Raw genomic sequence first — 20,596 nt, forward strand, 5'->3', positions numbered from 1 at the left:
GGAGTAGTTGACTTAAAAGGTAATTAGACAGCTTCTTTAAAAAAAACTGCCTCATATATGCTGTTAAGAACACAATCTCACTTCTATTATAAATTTTGTATTTCAGGGAACACTACTTCAGCTATGAATATTCACTCTGCTGAATTTATCTTAAAGAGAATATATTATCTAGCCAGATTTTACCAAAGCCTGGCTTGGCTCCAGCAGTCTATAACATTTTTATTTTTTTCAAGTGACTCTTTTAAATCATAACAAAAACATGTATCTTTTTTCAAGAAGATTAAAATTCAGCAAATAATCATTCACCTATGACATTACAAGACAACTTAAGTGACAGAAAATAGATTTTTGTAGTTCCAGAAGCTGAACTAGGGGGTTATTGAGAGCACAGCTAAGCTTCAGAAACCGTATAAAATGCTCTGGGAGGACTTGGGAGTTGTGGAGAGGTGTTATTTGTTTACTTTTGTTTGAGCTTGTTGGCTTTCCTGGTATTTGTTGAAATTTATATTCATTTTCAGAAGCAACAAACATGCAAAACATTTCATACTATAGAAATAAAAATTACCACGTTGTGTATTATTGTCTGGTTCTGTTTAATAGCCTGATTTTCAGGACTGTGTGACCAGGTTTCGTATAGACAGCTACTTAATTTTTGCAAAAGCAAATGTCAACAAAAGGTTTAAAACTTTGTCCCAAAGCATCTACTACACAGCTTAAAATGCCTCATCTTAAAGCTGAAAAAAACTTTCTTGATCAGCCCTCTTAAAACCATATAGACCACTTACACAAAGTTTTGGACCTAGCAAGATACTTGCGCTGAGCATCTTGATTCTCAGGCTGGATGAAGCTTTTTGGCTACTCATTATGAGACCAAGGGCTTCAGAAAGTTTCTTACCCAGCTCCCCTCACTTGTGCTGCTGGTGGGTCCCTGCGGCTCTAAAGGAAGATTTTAAAGGGGAAAAGAATTCAGAAAACCTGAAGTAAAGAAAAGGAGCAGCTGAGATATAGACCTGGAAAAGTGGCTGTTTGGTTCTGCCAAATGGAGTTAAATGCCCAGCTCCCTTTGAGGACCTGGGATAAAGGGCCTGATGTGTTATTTCAATATAAAAACTCTATTTGACCAAACCAGGCGCTACGCTAATCATGTCCTAGAGGCATCCATGCCCTAAGGAAAAATACTTGTACATGTACAACAGAAACTCAAATCATATCTTAATTTTTTCTTTTATTTTAAACACAGAAAGCTCCCACAGCAAACTGGACTGGACTTTTTGATGCCATATCTTTGTGTCCATTGTAATCTTTTAATGTCTCATTATCTAAGCTGGGGACAGTATTTTCAGAGATCACTTATATGTCTGTCTAGAACTATATATGACTCACAGATGCCACTCTTTTCTCAGCTTCAGATTTTTAACCATTGGCTCAGTATTGTGCTGGTGCAGATGTACCGCTGAAGTAAGATGTTAAATCTGTCTCTAAATTAGTAAATAAACAAATCTCTGGGAGACAGCAGAAATTCTGACTACTTGTATTCATTAAAATTCCATGGTACTTTGCACAAGAGGAATGCTAATCCTGGAGCCTAAACTGAGACCCAATCCCACAGGCTCTTAAAATGTGCTTAAAATAAGAGTAAGACTACTTGCAAGGTTCAGTTTACAGACCTAGGTGACTGCAGCTCAACAGTATTCTGCCTGCCCAAAATACTGCTTGTTTTTCCACTGGCTACATTATTCTTTCTTCTCTCACCTCCTTTCACTGTGGCTTTGCTGTAAACTGCTAGGAACTTATTTCATATATTGCATATTTCAGCTGCATTTCATGCACAAGTGAGAGGATGATGATAATGGTTTGTGAAGCACTCAGGAAATTATTTTCTTAGTTCTTTTGCTAAGCCTGTTTCAGTATTTCAACTCCTTGGTCTAAAACCGGGGAGAAAGGGGGAAGGAAGATGGAGCATGATTTAAAAAACAGTTGGTTTGAATCTGAAAACACTTATGAATGAGTTTCACTTGACTCATAAAAGTAGTCATATTGATTTGAAAAAGCCACTGTTTGCTGGAACACATCAGTGTAGTGCATCTCCAGGACGTGTAAGAATCTTCTTCTCATAATGCAAACATTTACAGTGAGGTCGGTGCTGGGAGCTCTGGAGTACCCCTTGTTCACACAAGTAGTCTCAAAAGCCAGGGGGGCAGGTAGGAAGAGAAACTCCTTGTCCATGTAAGGATCCTGCTTTGTATAAATACTTTACTATTAAATAATCAGTATCAATTGTCTCAGGAAAAAAAGAAAAAAAAAATCACTGCATGAATCAGAGTAGTAAACCTGCAAATTACCTTCCTGTGGATGAAGGTCTAGACGCTTTTCGGTGGAGTCTGACAGCCCTGAAAGTCAAAAACACAATAAGACCAAAAAAAAAAAAAAATCCAGTTCCTATGAACCTTCCAGAATGCAGCTATCTTTGTCTTTGTATAAATAATTAGTGAAGCAGTCTTTCTGTTTATACCCAGCCTAGCTAGATAGAGCTGTTTGTGTGGGGAAGGAACTGCTGTGTTCTTGATGCAAGCCAAGCACATCCTATAAATTCTAGAGTCCAAGAAAAAATTTATCTTGGCAACAGGTCTGCTCGAGAAATCAGCATGTGGGACATGGGATGCTGTGGTCCATGTAAAAACCTCTGGTTAGCAAGATTTTTCTCCTCAAGCATCTGTCCTTCTTACCACTCTTCTTTCTTCCCCCCTCCCGTTTCACAGCACTTACTGTACGTAGTCACATTTTCCTAGCCGTGAATGCTGTGCAAGTTATACATCCTCTTAATACATAGATTATGGAATGTGTTTGTTTTTGCTGTTAGAGCAGATAAACATATTTTCAACATGGATTTGCTCATGAGCTGAAAAACAAAGTCATGTGGGGTGTTTTTAATATCTTGTTGGCTTCGCTATTGAGAGCATTTGGCCCCAGGCAGCTTTCATTTACATACCATGCCCCACATCTTTTCTATTATTGTTAATTGAATGTTCACATTCCAGTGTTCCTGATCCTGACCCCTATTTGTTTCACACATTTTTTTGTACTCAGTGGCATTAATTTTTCTGGCATTATTATTAATATTATCATGCAAATAATTATTTTGTTAAAGTCATCCCCTTCATTGACAGCGAAAATTACTTGAAATTGGTAATGTGTCTGTCTCCCCCTGTTTCATACAGACAGGTAGATTAGTACAGAAAATAACCATGGCTAAGGAGGTGTAGCAGCCTCCATTTTAAGGTCCTGTATTTAAGTATTCCAATTTTTGTAACCTTTACTTTCAAGACTTTACATTTCGGGCTAAGCTTTGTGGTCTTCACAAAGCTCCTTCGCCTTGCTCCAAGGTGTCTTTTTTAAGTGAAAGCAAGAAGTTAACTAGAAAGATATAATTTTTTTAACCATAACAAAAGTTTCATCCAAAACAACTAGCAGTAGATAGTTGAAATATGGCATGGAGCAACTTTCCAAGAATCTTTCCTTCCACTACGACAGAGAAATCTAATTCAAACTGTGCCTTGATCCAGATTTTGACTGCTGTATTCAGATCTTATTGAGTGCACACCCACGGAAGACTGTGCTGAACACGTGCACGGGTGACACAGTTGCTGAATGGAAAATGAAGAGAAGTGGTAACAGGTAAGGAAGCCTGTACCTGTCTTGATTACCCTCTGCAGTGTGTTCAAAGGATCGGAAGAGCTCCTTGTAAATCCAGCAAGGAGCAATCCCACTGGGATGCCCTTTGAAATGTTCTGCAGCTCCTAGTAGGTATCAAAATGACTATCCAAAATCAGTCAATGGATTGGATTCATACTACCTGAAACGATGTTTTATTCAACCTTTGCACCTTTGTGGGCAGCAATGTGACTCTTCATGGACCGAGGAGATGCAGAAAGCACTCAGCTCTGCATGGATTCATTCTGAGACCTTCCAGTCCTGCTCTAACCCAGACAACCAGTCTTAGACACATAACACACCAGCGCTACTTTATAAGCCAAGAGACTCTAAAGCCCCAAAGCAAAGTTTTTCTTCTAAGTCCTCCACCATTTTTGCTTACACTCAGGGAAGGTCTATTTAAAAACTGAAACTGTAGGTACGTATGGAGCTCATGATAGTGTGCTTAACAGTAACCAACAAAGCTTACATCCGTGTTCAGTGGCCAGATAAAGTCACTAAAGATTGTCTCATGTACAATACGACAGGACACTTTTACTCATGTCAAGCCAGTCTTTCTACTTGTAATGCATGTCTGAGTACCATACCAATGCACACTGATGCAACGGGGTTCACGTAGGTGCATCCATCTATCGGTATGCCATATATTAAAGGAGTGAGATGTCTGATACATCTATAAAAAGAGAACATGCTGAAGTGCTGCAGAGATCAGTGAATGTGCCAGGCAGAGTCCAGTAAAAGTATATGAAAAGTACCCTGTAGAGAGTACTCGTACTTCTGATCACAGGTAATATTAAAATGGATAGCAGTGAAAGCAGACTGGCACTGTAAAGCTCTCTAAAAGGTGTAGGTACCTTTGTTCCACTGTCACAGAAATTGCACCTCTGTCTAATGGTCTGTTAAATTTTTTGGGTGGCTAATTTACCTTCCATACCCATGATACACAGAAGGGAGAGACCATGCTGGTGACTGAGATGGAAAAAAATAGGCTGTAGAATTCAGGCACAACTTAGTCTGTTTTAGAAGTTGGTGGGAGAATTTCCACGGACTTCAAAAGGTGTTTGCTCAACACCCACCATGCTGAGAGAGCAGATCCCTGTGCAATACAAGAGCAATCAGAGCTGGCCTCTAAGTACCAATATTTCCAAATCTAAAGCTAGAAATCTCATCTCCAGCACCAAAGTATAGCTGTTTTTCGAGGTCACATCCATCTTTATGTGAACTGAGTAGCATTCATAGAAACTCATTATTTCTGAAAACAGGCACCTAGCTCCTATGATATCACATACACAGGCAAGTTTGGAAAATTCAGTGTAAGGCAGCAAAGACAAAGAAAAACATGCATGCAAGAATTCAAGGGGAGGAATGGGTGTCCTGAAAGGATCACCTTTTCTGTAGACATTGCCATTCTGCTGGTGTAGTCCACCTCAGATATGCTAAATACTGCTTGTTCTCTAACCTTTATGTGATGTTTGTCTGAATCTGTAAGAATATTATACTTTTTTGGTGGAGAAACACCACAAGTCTATGAAGCTAAAATTCAATATAATCTCAAAGACATCAGATTAAATGTTGCTGTGGAGCTTTGTCATGTTCTTGTTTGGGTAGTTGAGTTAACTATTATGTCCTTGATCCATGAAATGCCTTCCCAAGCCAAAAAAACAGCCCACTGACATCAGTTAAGAATGCATCTGTCTATGCACAGATCAGATTGCAAAACAGGAGCCCTGAAGTGGTCTTAAAACAAGGCCAGATGATGGTCTTAAGTGAGACCTCTTACTAAGCCCAGTTGAAATCAATGGGGCTACTGGATGAAAAAAAAATTATTCTCAAATGAGAATGAGGAATTTCCAGTCTGACCTTTCACGTTCCACATGGTTTGTGTATACGCTTATTGAAAATGCAATGTAATTTTATATTTTATAGTTTGAATCATATAGAATCAGCATAATTTATGCAGGATCCCACATGCCTGTTAAGTAGTCAGAATGCTTTTCATGAGGAGAAAGCGTATATAAAGACAGATCTGAGATATCTATATGTGTATGCGTGCAACGAGCAGACCAAATTTACTGAGAATAACTTACTGAAAAGAAACTCTCTAGCTGTGACATTTTACACCAGTTTTCAGAACACAAGAGGACAATTTTTATACGTATCAATAATTAAGAGGGTTTTTGAAATTCATTTCATTCCTTTTCCTGTTTTTCAGTAAACACGAAATTGCCGTTTGCTGGGATGATGAGGAAGCATTATCCTGCGGTTTCTAAAAGGCCAAGCTCAGTGATGTAAAACAACACAGGAGCATGTAGACGAGTTATGTTTGAGAGCATGCAGCGAGCCGAGTATGTGTCGGGAATGCCGAAGCAGGAACCGGCTTGGGTTGCAGCAGAGATGTTATATTGTGTTTGTTTAGGTTGGTGCATGAAAGGTGAGCCCTCCCAGCCCTTTCATCACCACGGCCATGATTAAAACATCGCCTGCCTGGGACTAAGCGCAAGGTGTGCCTGCTCTGCAGGCAGCTGCCAATCTTTCAGCGAGCTGGTTTGCAGGTTGAGAGGACGCATCCCTGTTTTCAGCATGTGGGCGAAGGATCATGCTCTGGCAAATTAAACTGGAATGAAAACCAAGTCTTTTCTCTGTGTTTATATTATAGCTTCCTCCTTATCTCTGCATATACTGCACAAGTGACAGCTCCCAGATCTGGGATAGCCATCATGTCAAAGTCTTGTTTCTCACCGCTGTACAGAGTACGTGCTTGCATGTTTTGTTCTTGTTTCTTCAGAAAGGATCTATTTATTGTCCATGTATTTGAAGTGTACATGCATATATTCAAGCAAGAGCCAATGTGCATTCATTGACGAAACGTAAATCCACCCTACATAGTCTACGGAAAACATCTGCAGATTTTAATTAAACTCATGCATTGCAACCAGGGCTAGAGCCAAAATCTTTAAAAGGGTAGTGAAAAAGTGGCAGACAGAGGTGTAAGGCAGAGTTATAGCCTAACAAATGAAGATGTCTTAAGACCCTATAAACAAAGTACATGCGCTAGCAATTGCATTAGTACAGTCCAAATTGTACATGATGAAGAAAGTACTCAGGATTTTTGAAGAACAGCATTTTCAATCTTTTGCCAGCATGTTGCCTACAAATATCTCTATTTATTTTATGTACCTGCTATTTGGCATGGGATGATCTGCACAAATTATCTTGGCAAAACAGATATAAAAAAAAATAAAGGAAACAAACTCAATAATTAATACTGATCTCCAATTAATTTTTAAGATTTGCACCAAACAAAATGGCAAAGTAAGGAAGCAGAGCAGAATGTTTTAGCCTCAGTGCTAGAATATGGATGCATGTAAAGTGTACATTATTATTATAGAGAGTCTTGTGATCCTTCTCTATGTTTCTCTTTGCAGCCATAAGATGAGGGGGTGATCACCAGTGGGAAATGAACAGTCACTGCAGTATCAGATTGGGCTGGAATCTGTCATACTTGGAAACCAGTGTGAATAGCGTGGTCTTACACCCAGAATAAGACAGGAACGTTAAAGTTCTGATTGGGTAAAAGGATGCCCAGATAAGAATAAAGCAAGACCACTCAGTTCTTGGCATGTATTTAAATGTATTTTGACACTTCACATAGCTTAAGGTTATGTCTTCTTAGAATTTTGCTGTTGTGTTTTTGTTTGGTTGGTTTTTTAAAGAAAGCTAAATTAAAAAAAAAATAGCTGGATATTTGTGAATTGCTCAGGATTCTTTCTAAATATTCAGTGACTTATTAGTGGTAATTTACAGTAAAGCCAGTCTTACATAGCCATAGTCCTCAGGAACTCAGTCCTTTGAAATGTATGGCCTTTGTTGTAAGTTGTTCCGATGGAGGAGGCACAGCCCTTTCCAGAATCGCCACAGACAAACAAGCCCTAGCACAATTTATTTTAGCTCAATACAGTAAGTACCTTTTTACTGATATCAGATTTGAGCTAAGACAATATTTGTTAGTGTAGGAAGAGGTCGTAATTGTTTAATCTAGAAAAATAATTATACTTGATTAAGGTACAGATCTTTCAAAAGAGGTTAATGATATATTCCCTTTTTCTCCCCCTCCAAAGTGACAAATTATAAAGTCAATTAATCAAAGCGGAAGTTAGGGTCACCTTGACACTACTTTTCTGTCAGCCTTGTTGATGTCAACAGATGCGTAGAGTGACTGCAGACCACTAGGTGATCCACGGGGCAGGTCAGAGATGAGCATTTTACTCTAAATTCCCTGTATTGTGTTGGCTGTTGGAGTGATAGATTAGTCTTTCTGATCTTGTCACACAATAGACTTTCTAGTCAAGGCTAACCTTTCTTGTAAGGAAACCATATTTTTAGCAACAATGGTTGAGCACTTACCTCTTTATATGTCTTTTGTGGCCATATTGATTTGAGGCATTTGTGACCTTAGCTGCTTGAGACAAAGGGCATGATATCCAAAGGAAGAAATTTGCAAATTTTACTTGGAAAGCTTCCCCGACTTGCGTCAAAGCAAAGTTTGCACTTGGCACCAACAGGGCCATAATTTTGCCTGGATTTGCCATTATTGACCCTTCCAGTGTTGTATAACCTTGATGTGTAAAAACAGTTTAAGTCAGGTTTTCTGACTTTCCCCAGAACGCATGTGCATATGGCGAAACACTGTTTGAACATTACTTACATACATGTACTAACCTCTGACCACAAGACAGGAACCTAAAAGAAGCTAGAAAGGGTCCCAGAGAGTCAAGTATCTCTCCTTAGCTTAATCTTAGTATACCAAGCCCAGCCTAGTACCTCTCCTTAGCATTCCTAGTACACCTAGTCCAGTCCTTTGGCAGAATTTCTGAGGATTTTCAGGAATACAGGATCAAGCTGTTCCCTGCAGCCTAGGGCCTTGTGCTGTCTCTCTCAGCTACTGGCATACATGAAATGATATCACAACCTTTTGAAACTTTTTCATGTCTTTTGGGAGATGCGTAGGTACTACCATAAAATGTTATAAAACTTATCTTTATTTGACAGGGACTTTGTTTTATACTGCTCATAGAAATATCTAGCTGTAAAAAATGTGTGGGACTCAACTCACCCACCTTTAACTGTCTAAAACTTAGTTCCTCTCATCTAGAAGTATTTATTTCCCTCCATGGATATAAAAGGACAGGAAACAAAGAGCAATACAGTAGAGCTGATATCTTGATTTGAGGTTGGGTGCCTAACCAACTCCTTTTGTCTGAAAGAGATTTCTCCAGCTGGGCAGGACTATCACAATGTATTGTAGCTGTCTTGCCTTCTCTCATTGCCATTTTGAATCGTTAATTTTTTTCAAAAGTTTCAGGTGTAGAAGGCTTAGAAATAGAGAGCAGTAGGGGAATATAAGGCAAGAGATGATCTAACTTGTACGCTGTGTTTTGCTTCATGAAGGGCATGGAGGGAATGAGGGTCATCATGGAGCACAGAGCCTCTTTGGGCTTCCACCCTTGTGCAAGAAAGAGCAAGTCTGGCATATACATTGACACCCGAACTATTTGATCAGTATGGGAAAGTGGGATAAGGACAACCTTTGCTTTATTCTCTCAGCATCTGCAGGACCACTTTGGAAACTAAAGTGACCAAGTTTCATCTAGTCTGTTGTTCAAGAGCTGTTTATCCCAAACCACTCGTGCCTGTTTGTGCAAACCAAAAAAGCTCTTGCCACCACATAGGGGCCACAAGTAAATTATATTCTCCACTCCCAGCATCAAGGTTGAAAAAATAATTTCACTCTTTCTGGACAGAAAAAAAAAAATCCATCATTCATTAAAAAAGCTATCTGCTACAAATTACTCGGTTATAGATACCCTCTGCAATATCTTTCTTTACTTGCAAATGTTTTAGAAGCAGAACCAGATTTTCGAAAAAGTCTAGGGGGATAAAAAATATATAAAGTAACCTAATTTTACAGTGTCTGGGGAAATCCTTAGCCCCGAGTTGATGCTTGTCTCTGCTCTGCTGCAACTCAGATCTGTACGTGTCTCCCTGAAGCTGACATCCAACCCCGTGTATCCAAAAATGTGCAGAGCTGTCTTCCATGTTGATGCTGTTTTATAACTGACTCGGGGATTAGGACTGATCCTCTGATGTTTTGGGTGAATGACTGAACTACTGGTTTATACAAACCCTGACTGTACTCCCAAGCCATCCCGCCCTGCCTCATTCCCTCCCACTTTCTGTCCCAGCTCATAAAAAGATGTTCTCAGAGAAATTAAACGGGTCTAGGACAAAGATGGAAAAGCCACTCAGAAAGGTGACCACAGGCTTGGCTCCCAGGACTGCTCATGGACCAGCTTGCACCTCTTACTCCCGCAACAGAACTACCAAATTGCTCTGGCGGGCAAAGATTCGCTCCATCTACAGCAGTTTTCTGAAATTCTAGTACTGGAGACATTTAATCAGCTGCAGGTACTTACACACAGGTTAATAAAGGAGGATAGATGAAGACCCAGGCTGTAAATTAATGGCAGAGTTTGAGTGATCTTTCTCACAGAAATATTGGCCACATCTGCCTCTGGGATGCAAGCAGGGAGATTCACCCTGGGTGCTCATCCAGAAGTAAATTTCACTGCTTTGGGGTGAAAGGAGGGAAGCAGAGGGGAAAGGTCCTTTTTCCACAGTTTTGCTTTGGGGGACAACTGTGGAAAACTGTCAAAAGTGTCTTGTCAAAATATCCAAGTCCTATATCCACAGCAACCAGGCATATCTAACTGTATGTGTGAGAAGCTCTCCCTCACTCCGTTCAGGAAAAAAAAATGGAATTTTTTTTTTTTGCCTAGGAAAATGCAGGGAAGGATGGGTTGTAGGTAACTAAAAATTTAGCAAACTGTGAAGCATCAGAAAGTTATGGCCTGAAACTTTCTGATTTCCCCACCATGGTTAATGGTATCTTATATTTTTTACCTTTTCCTCAGAGTATTCTGTGTAGCTGTTCCATTGACAAAATTAATAAATTCCATGCAAGCCAGTAGACAACTTGAGGGCAAACAGCAAAGCCCATCTTTTCTCATAAGCTTGCACAGGACTGCTTGAGATTTTGCTGCCTTTTTGTTGGGATGACATTTGGCTTTGTTGGTGTCAAGTGAGGGACACTACGAGCATTATTAACAACCCCCAGTCACATAGATGCCTCTGAAGCAAAGACAGTTCATGGTTCCACTATTGCTTATTTTATGAGAAGCTTGTTAATGCTTTTATTCATCTTGCACTTCAGGCCAAAGGATAAATGTACACTTGTTTATAAGAAAAGTCAATCTCTGTCTACAATAGCTTGTATTTCACACACACAGAGACACATACGCACCAGAAAACAGCACAAATCTAGGCTCAGTAACAACAACAAAAAAAAGTTAATTTTGGAAGTAATCCAAGAATTTCAAGCTTAGCCTCTTCATTCACTTCATTCCACCCAAGTTACCCACAGCACAGTCCTACTAACTCGAAGGGGACTCCGCTATAGGTGAAACCAGCCTGCGCACCATGCTGTCCAAGTGCAGAAGCAGCCAGAACTGCACCTGCCCCTGACAGAAGTAAGGCTGACACAGGCTCAGCACACCAAAACCCACTGTATTTATCAGAGTGAAGACCCAAGTACTTTTTAAGGCTTTATTCACAGGAAGGGGATTATTCTTCCCATTGGCAGTTCTCACCTACAGGTCTTGTCTCTTTAGTTAGCGGTAGGTGAGCTTCGCTCCTTAGGTGAGATGCTCAGACTTCCAAAATGTGTATTTGCTTTCTCTGATTTTTATTCCCCCAACTTCAAACTTGCTCAGTGAAAATAATGGACAGAGATCTAAAATGGAATAAGTAATTGCTTGATAGCTCCTTGCTAACTCTTTAAAGTGCTGTGCAGCTGCTGATGTATGTTTGTGCTGGCATCGCGGAGTGGAGCCCTGGGAATAAGGAATCTGATTTCAGAGAAACAAGAGCCAGCTTCAAAGAAGTGAGCAACTCTCCCCAGCTGATAGAACTTTTACTGAAGGAAAACAACAATGAAGTAAGAAACACACCAGCAATATCTCCTGTTACTCTTCTGCAATCCTTTTCAAAACTTTCTTCTCGTTTATCTGATTATGCACTTCCGTTTCTAAATTCTCCCTTGTGGTGGTTTTACCTTTTCTGTTAGTTTAGGTGTTTGATTGTAGATTTCAATGTGAGACCACATTACTTCAAAGCACATTATATTAGTTATTAAAGGGGGGGGGAAAGCCTTCTGTAATTGCGATATATCCTTGGAGGTCTCTCTAGAATGGGAAGCCAATTTGAGGTCTATTAGACAACTTCTTTTTTTTTTAATATAGATTAGAAGGGTATTATCCTCTAATAATGAGCTAGTCCACAGTTTTCGTTCACTGACGCTATGGTATTTAAATATTACAGCTAATCTAGTTTGATCATATTTAGCCAGGAATGAGCTGGTTGAAATAAACACTTTGGCCACCGAAGTATGTGCTCGGCATTTCTAGAAAAAGCTGAAGAATACAGGGTGCAAGATGCTATGTTGAAAACTTGGGTGTTTTAAAATTCACTTTTTCAAACAAAGAAGCAGAAAAGAAGCAGTCTTTGCAGGGCCCGGTCCTCCTCCCACTTCACCTAATACCAATTTGGCAGCTTACTTTAAGAAGAGTAAATCCAGATTCTCACAGTTATAGATCTAGTCACTCCTATGGTGAAAATTCCTGGACTGAACAAAACCAGTATAGCTACACTGGTTATGTCATTCCAACTTATACCAGCCAAAGAACTGTTTACGAGCAGACCTCCCAATGCACATTATTAACGTGCGATAACATCTCTGCCTTTCACTTGCAGAAGATTTTTCTTTTTTCTCTTAACTTTCCAAGCACAATTTCCTGACACTAATAGGTTGGGATATTTCCGTGGGAAGGCTCTGTGAAAGTTGTTCTTTGAGCAGGGAGAGAGCAGCACCGGTTTGTTTAGTTATTCTGAGTGTATGATGGATGAAATGTCAGAAATAATTCCACAGGCTGCTGATGCCTAATCCCAGAGGACAAATGCCTGCATTTGAAATCCCACTGCAGGTTTAATTTGCCCAAATGAATCCCTGTTGCAACACCTTTTGTTACTTTTGCAAACAGTAATGAAGTAATGCTGACAAATTGTAAACCAAGAGCAAAGGGACTCCGGAATTATTAAATATCACTCACAACTAAATTTAGCTGGCAAGTTTGTATTGGTAGAAAAAGCTTTAACCAGGAAATACTTTCTCTAGTCCCAATCACTTACGACACTGAACATCTTCGGACTGCAAAAACTTTAGTGGTACCTGAGGGCACAAGGACACCAATCAATGCTTAACTCGTAGTGGTGGGTATAAAGAGGGTGGGATTGTTTCTCTGAATTTGAGAATGTGAGATAGCGGCTCTGGCAGCAAAGCAAGACCTTTCTACACTTTCACAGCAGTAAAACAATATACTCAGCACGAACCAGAAAACCAGGTGATCTTCTCACTCCTAGGGTGACATGAAGGGGCTAGAAGGACAGCCTTCCTCAGGAATGGGAAGGAATAGGTGGCCAAAGGGACCAGCAAAAAGAGAACAGAGGAGAAAAGACTATGTAAATTCAAATACAATTCTGATCCTACATTTGAGGCCCACTAGCACAGACAGTAGATAACTATTGACTTAATATAATCTAAGAGTTAGTCTCCCCTTAACTTCTATGGCCTCCCAGAGACTAAAACCAATTATAAAACCTTGACAGTTATTTTAAGATCTACCTGTCCTTATTTATTTCTTAATAATTGAGTCCAAGGAAGGGAAGAAGCACCCAGCCCTGATTTTCAGAAATGCTTTCTGATTTTCCAAGCATCACTGTACATCTATAACTCAATGGGTGGAAAAAGAAAGGTTTAACTTCAGCCCACGTGAAATGCACACGCAGAGAATTTGGTAGGCATCTGTTTCTCTCGCTGCATTGTTGGTATACAACTATTCTGTAAAGACCATTTCTGTCAGCTCACTCTTACTGCAAGTAAGAGTACACCTACAGTAGGAAATCAGACCCTCACTGTTGCAGATTGCCTCTGATGGAAATGACTCCAACATTTCATTCCTAGCTGGGTGGTCAGATTGTGCTTCCCCCTCTCTTTATTTACCAGGGCTGAATTTCACTTACAGTGTAAAAATGCCAATTTAAGAAGTGTACAAATATCATATAAGTTTGTAAAATCACTATTCCCTGTAAGCAATATGACAACTGCTTCCCTGGAGCAGCAGTAATGCAGAAGAGTGTATTATATTTTAGCTGTCTTCTTTTTTTTTTTTTTTTTCTTTTTTCTGTAGGGATGATGCGTAAAGATCCTGGATAAAAAGAGAGGTGCTTCACAAGGTCCTTGACTAGACAGAAGTTGGTACACAGGATTCACTTGGTATTAAGAGGCAAGCTATTCTATAAAAGGGTGAGATCATATTCTACCCACTGTAGCTTATGGATATTTTAGTTATGCATATAGATGTCTAATCCTTTTTGAATCCTGCTAATCTCTTGGCCTAAGTTATACCTAGTAGCAGTAAGTTCAACAGGTGAATTGCAGCTTTTGTTTAAAAAAGAAAGGGAAAAACTTAAAAGATTCCTTTGATTACTTTTTTTCCCCCTTTGTCTTTCATTAAAATTTGTCTCTTGAGTGGATAAGCAGAAGAACCTGTTTTATCTTCCCAGTATGATTCATTATCTCAAATAGGGCTCATATATTCCTTCTTACTCATTTTTGTCAATTGAATAGTCCCAATCTCTTCAATTTCAAGTCATATGAAAATGTTAGCATTGTATACTTTTTTGCAAGGCACAGTCCATGTTGTGCGGGTCAGCAGAAGGCGGTGAAACCATGCCACTGTGTCATCCCAGTCCCAGGACTGTGTGTTCTTGCATTAAACAGTCTTTAAATAAAAGACAGAAACAATCCTGGGAGCAGAGAGTGGAACCAAAAGGATGCCCTGAGCCCTGGAGCCGTGCTCCCTTTCATCTTTCCTCACTGGTCTGGCGAATCCTGAATCCTCTCCTTGACCACAGCCGTTTCCCTAAAGGGAGGGAAACACGGGTTTGAGCCGCCCGAGGCAGAAGGGAAATGGGACCCACGTGTCCCTCTTCCTCTATGACTGCTCTGACAATAAGGCTATTGCATTACAAGAAGGGGGCAGGCACTATTGCTTTCTATCTCCTCTTTCCAAAGTATTTTAACAGAAAACAGTGATTCCCTTCTCAGCTCGTTGGGAAACAAAGAAAAAAAGAATATAAGACCTACATTCATGACGTTGGTTGGCTACCAAGCGAATAGATGCTTCTGTCAGCTGTTTTGAACCCATTTTGAGGTGCTGGATAGGAAACACAAGCTGCTCATACAGTATTTTGGATTGCACACTGGGAGCCATCTGCAACAATATCAGCCTTGGAGGCACTTCAGTCCAGGATCACCTTGATGTCTTCAGAAGTCAGTGACCCAGAGCCTGCCTCTCTTAACACACATGATGGGCTGAACTGACTCCTGGGCATCCCTATCCTCTTCACCAGCAATAGAAGCCATCTAGACTGCCAAACTTTTCCAAGGGTGAAATTAGGCAAAAATCCCACAATTCTGCAGGTTTCAAGGCAGTAGAGACAACCAAAGCCTCAAAATCAGATTTGAGACCCTGGCAAGGAAATACAGACCTGACTTTCCATTTTTATATTACTGTTTTAATGCAATTTGGGTGCCACCAACATGGTTTTTAATCTGAGCATTTTCTGCTCACACTGAAGCCTCTGTAGTTAGCTTTGCCTGACCGTATTGCACTTCAGCAGGAAATAAGACATACTTGTTTCATTTATCTGGCACGTAGAGTTCAGTTGTAACTATTAGTAATACTTCAACGCTTATTGCTAAACATTACGGCATATGTTTCATTGGAGTGATGGCTTCTCAGTGATACAGGTCCTATTACCTCGTTCTTCTCTGCTGATGTCATCAGCCATGATAGCAATTTCACTGAGAACATACAACAAAAGTGAGAGGAACTTCTCAAACCATATCAAAACACTGCCACATCAAGCAAGGTAACACGTCTCTGGCAGTGGCTATCAACCAGTGTTTTGGATGACCCAAAGTTGTTTCCAAAATGTCTCCCTCACAAGCATAACTCTACAAATACCAAGAGAATTGGCTTTAGCTGAGTATTTATTCAGCTTTGTTGAGTTTTGCTGAGTTCCAGTTCCCTCTTCTGATTTTATTTATGCTTCTAGTTGGACTTAGTGTGTGTTTAAAGGAGTTAACTGGTCTGTGTCCTCACCTAGCTGGGAAGACCAAGACCAAAACACAGTTTGACGGTCAGTTGGAGGAACTGCGTTGTGACACCTAGGGAGTAGGTTTACCTTTGTGCCTGCTATTGATGCTGCAGGCTGGGCAGGTGGGCAACACTGGAGGCTGCAGACTGCTCCTCTTTGTCAGTCCTAAGGCATGTTGGTCTTGGGATCTGTGTAAAAATCTGTGAATCATGGTCTCTGTTGCTCTGCTTGAAAAGCAAAATAGAGGTTTGTTGTTCAGTGAAGAAGTTGTTGATCATAAGTTCAATGTTTATACGCTAAACATCTCAATTGCCCTTCTATTTTTCCAGTGACTTTTTTCCACAAGGTGGAACTCCTTTCATAGCCATGACTGTCGATAAGGCACGTTACAAGAAAAGATGTGAGGAAATAAGTGTTAGACAGTTTGTTCTCAGCTTGCAGTGGTGCGTAAACTCCCACAGCTCCTATGTCTTCAAAGTCCCTTGCAAACGCTAAATAACTATCACCCTTATCCCCACCTCATGAAGGCACATCACTTAAGGCTTTAGCTTAAAGCAGGCACTGTTTAAAATGCCTGATGGCATGGCCTGGAAGCCCAGCTACATCAAGGCTTTCACAGCACAAGCTCTGGAGAAGCTGCTCCGGGGCTGGTAGCAGCAGGTTATTCTCAAGCATCTCCCTCATGGGGAGTGAAGTGCTACGGACCACCTCAAGAGCACAGCCAGCACGTGTGTCAGAGCCAGGAGTGCAACTTGTGGAGGGCTTGAATCCCATCCTTGCACTCAGATCATAATGCTTTCATGAAAAGTATGTTAAAAATGTCACTAATGTTTTAATTTAACAAGCTCCATCACTTACTAATGGTGCCATGCGTATGAATTAGTTAGTAATGCAACTATTCCTCGTAAGGTTTATAAGCACATTATCTTTATTTTTCTTGTAATTACCCACAAATCTCAACTATCCTGGAGAACATAATCTGCTGCAGAGTACTTCCTAATGGGACATGTGTGCCAGAGAGGGAAATGCTTCTATAGCAGCAGAGAGCTGTGCTTTTCTGTGAAGAATACCATGATTCAAAATTAATCCTTTGAGTACCCCTGACATAACGTACAGACACAGCAGAACAAATAAATCTCATGCAGCTGACAAGCACTGCATTAGAGACCTCAACCCTGGCAACTGTTAGGGCCTCTTTCTGCTCATGACCGTAAAGGACCAAGCCAGGCAGGGAACCTGTGGGCAACTTGAAGGAGGAATAGCTGCCTACCCTTGGCTTCACCTGAAGCAGCTAGCCTGCTCCAGTCATCCTTGGGAAGTGCTATATATCTCCAAGGGGTTGTTAATGAGGCATTTCAGATCCTGTAAGGACCCATAAAGTCAAAATACACCACTCAGTCACCCCACTAAAGGCACAGGCTTTCTTGACACAAAAACCAGAGTCAAATTCTTTCGTGTTCCGACTCTGATATATTTCATTTCTTTGCACTAAAAAAGGAACTAGAAAGAGATGCAAATTTTTATGACGCTAAGCATTTCCTTCACTTTCTTTCATAATATGCACCATGTCCTACTACTCAATACAAGTGCGACATATGCTGTTAGGTGGGCCCATTAATTACAGTATCTCACTAGACCTTTAAAATGAAAGCTACTGCCTCTGGTGGTTTAGGTGGAACAGAGATATATAACCTCCTAAAATATCTGCAGTAGCCCCAAGTTAATAGCCAGTATTTTTTAATCCTTTTAGTTATATTAATACCCCATTTTTTTCTGGAATGGAGTTTGCCAATATAATTTGCAATTATTACTTTGCATAATAAATTCATCATTTTGAGCTCCTGACTCTGAAAAGCAAATCACCCTGAATATATTATCCGTGGGAAATGAATTTGTTTGTGTGTTTCGCCCAGATATATACAAAATATTCCTCCTCCTGGGGTGGAAGGGAAGGGTGGGATAGATTTTAATAAGACAGAAGAAGAATCGAGACAATTTTTATAATAAAATCCTGCCTAAGCCAAGCTCTCGCAGTAACAAATCCCCTGGCAGAAGGCCTGTTGGTGGACTGTGTCCAAGACCTCAGCCTGAACGGCAGCCAGGGGCTCTGCAGAACAAGCCCAACGCGGCTTATCACCTTTCCCCTCCGACTCCTCGCCCCACTCGGCCGGCTCGGGACCTTGCACCAGGGAGCTCCCCCCCTGCTTACAAACAGCCTGTTTATTCCTCGGGAGCTGCTTCGAAGGACACATCCGGGTTGCCTAACCCCATCTTGTCACTTTTCCTGCACGCAAGCCAAAAAGCAGGAACGTTAGACCAGCTGGCAGTGGCACTGGGTTGCTAAACTGTCAGCCCACACTTAATTCACCACCTACCATAAACCCTATCTCGAGTTTTAGCGTGTAAAGGCATACTTAAGGCATCACTGCTAAGAGTCTTGCACTCATCGGCTTTGCGCGACATAACGATGGCTGTGGATTTTTCCTGTTTACCTCAGCCTCACAAGTTAATTTCGGTAGCTGTGCTTTCCTTTATTCTTCCTGAGGTTTAAAACTGCGCCGGCAGCTTCGTGCGCATTCTTTCCCTTATTAGTTCAGTTCCCAGGCTGACATTTTTGTCTCTGCTATAATTTTCATTTAAGCTAACAACTTACTTGCTGGGCTGCTCATTTGAGTCAATAGTCATGAGGGTTTGCTGAGAACGCTAGCCAGGAGGCAATTGCTTGATGTTGTTTTGGCGCTGCTGTTGTTTCAGAAAAAGAATATAATAATAATTAGAAACAGTGAGTCAGTGTGGGTGCTCTCGTGGTCAGATACCGTTTCTTTCATGTTAACATGAAACCACACGATGACTTTTACGGTGTATCGACATATTCTGCGGGCTGTATCCTGCACGGATTTGCAGGTCATGTTATTTCATTTACTTAACTGCTGTTGTGCAGAGTGAAAATTGGTGAAGAATTTGACCTTTTTAGCTCTATAAGCATTTCACGAGGAGCTTTAGAAATCCTTCCTACTTCTGGTCTAATTCCATCGCTTATTAAATGTTCATATTCGGGCTTGTAATCTGACTTGATAAAATTATTCGTGTGTGTCTTTTCTTCCCATCGATACTTTGGCACGGCAAATAGGCAGATCAGAGTACGACGGTAAGATCTTGAGTTGCACACAATGTTCATCTGCCTCTGTGCAGACCGATGACCGAATGCGAATACAGTATTCAGTCAGTGAATGAAGAAATATTTTTATTAGGCTTTTTTTTGTAAGGCACAATGGACTACAGTCGGTTTTTCTTTTTTTTTCCTTAAGAAATAAGACTGCCACTTCCATATGTGATATTAAAAAGCTGCTACCCCCATATCTTTTACTTCTGTAGTCAATGCTGAGATCTCAGCCAAGGGCACAGCCTAGGCATTTGCATGTCAAGATGAAAATAATCCATTTTGATCCTCTATAGAAAATGTGGTAATAGTGGAAGAAGCTCAGAAAACATTACCCATCTCTCTGTGCCATGGGAGTCTTGAGGGAATAGCATTCCAGAGAGGGGTGTGATGCTGCAGTGCAGAGCTGCCTGAAAAGCTGGGAAGAGCACAAAGAGGAATTCAGACACAACAGAAGTTATCCTGACAAAAATTGCATCTATGCTGATGGGAAGGAAAAAAAAAAAGAAAAAGACAGAAAAAGAACTGCTGAAATAAAGGCTGGCTTCATCCCATCTAGTGGTAACACTTAACTGAGATGTCTAAACTCGGGGTGTTTTAGATATCTAAACCAGGGGTGTTTTGACCATAGCTACTCAGTGGGGAGAGACAGGATCCCGAGATATTTATTAACAGTAGGTGGGTTGAATTAAAACCAAGATGGATTGGGCAGATAAGATCAATTTATATGTAGATTTGCAGCTGGGTATGCTCTGTTGTGTGTCACCATCAGATCTGTGCTTTTAAAATGTGTTACATAGCTGAGGCTGACCTGGCTGGGGAAAGCGCTGCTCAGATCAAGCGGTGTCTGCCCATACACCATAATACTCTTTTTTTCTGTCCGTGTTTTTCTGTTCAGAAAGCCTTCAGACACTGGGGAGGACCACAGCCCCAGCTGAAGTCCTGCAGAGCTGCTGCTTTGCAGAGGGGAGAGGCAGGGCCAGCCAGGCTGCGGAGGCTTCGTGTGCGTACAAGAGGCACGGCTTCTCCCAGGGGCTGCTTTGGGTAGTGGGTTGTGGAGAGCATCACCTGCCTTGTCTTCATCCACATCCTCACCTGCGGATATCCTTTTTCCTCTTGTAGCTGGAAGAGTAACGTAGCTTTCAGCTAATTACAGGAGATGTTTTATTGCAGCCTTTGGCTGGGCCAGGGTGAGAGGACAATCAGACTTTGAACCTGCACCACTCTCGTGAGCCAGTTGCCCCCAGGGCTGTCCTCAAGGCTCAACACCAACTCTAGACTCTGGTCTTCAGAGCCACAGCCATTAACTGACATTGACTTAAAACTCCTTATAAGTAATGGGTACAGGCTGTGAAGTTCAAACATATACAAAGACCAAGTTACAGGAAC

At 40.9% G+C, this 20,596-nt stretch overlaps 1 long non-coding RNA gene across 2 annotated transcripts in view; it reads right to left on the minus strand.

Moving 5' to 3' along the window:
* Window positions 1-20,596, minus strand: part of LOC140651377 (uncharacterized) — a 65,417-nt gene that overhangs the window by 17,132 nt on the left and 27,689 nt on the right. For both annotated transcript variants that reach the window (XR_012042382.1, XR_012042381.1), the window contains one exon: window positions 2,343-2,390. This is a non-coding gene — a long non-coding RNA (uncharacterized lncRNA). The remainder of the gene's footprint in view (window positions 1-2,342; window positions 2,391-20,596) is intronic.

The sequence above is a fragment of the Ciconia boyciana genome, chromosome 4 (genome assembly GCF_034638445.1).
Source record: "Ciconia boyciana chromosome 4, ASM3463844v1, whole genome shotgun sequence".
In the NCBI taxonomy this organism is placed as follows: domain Eukaryota; kingdom Metazoa; phylum Chordata; class Aves; order Ciconiiformes; family Ciconiidae; genus Ciconia; species Ciconia boyciana.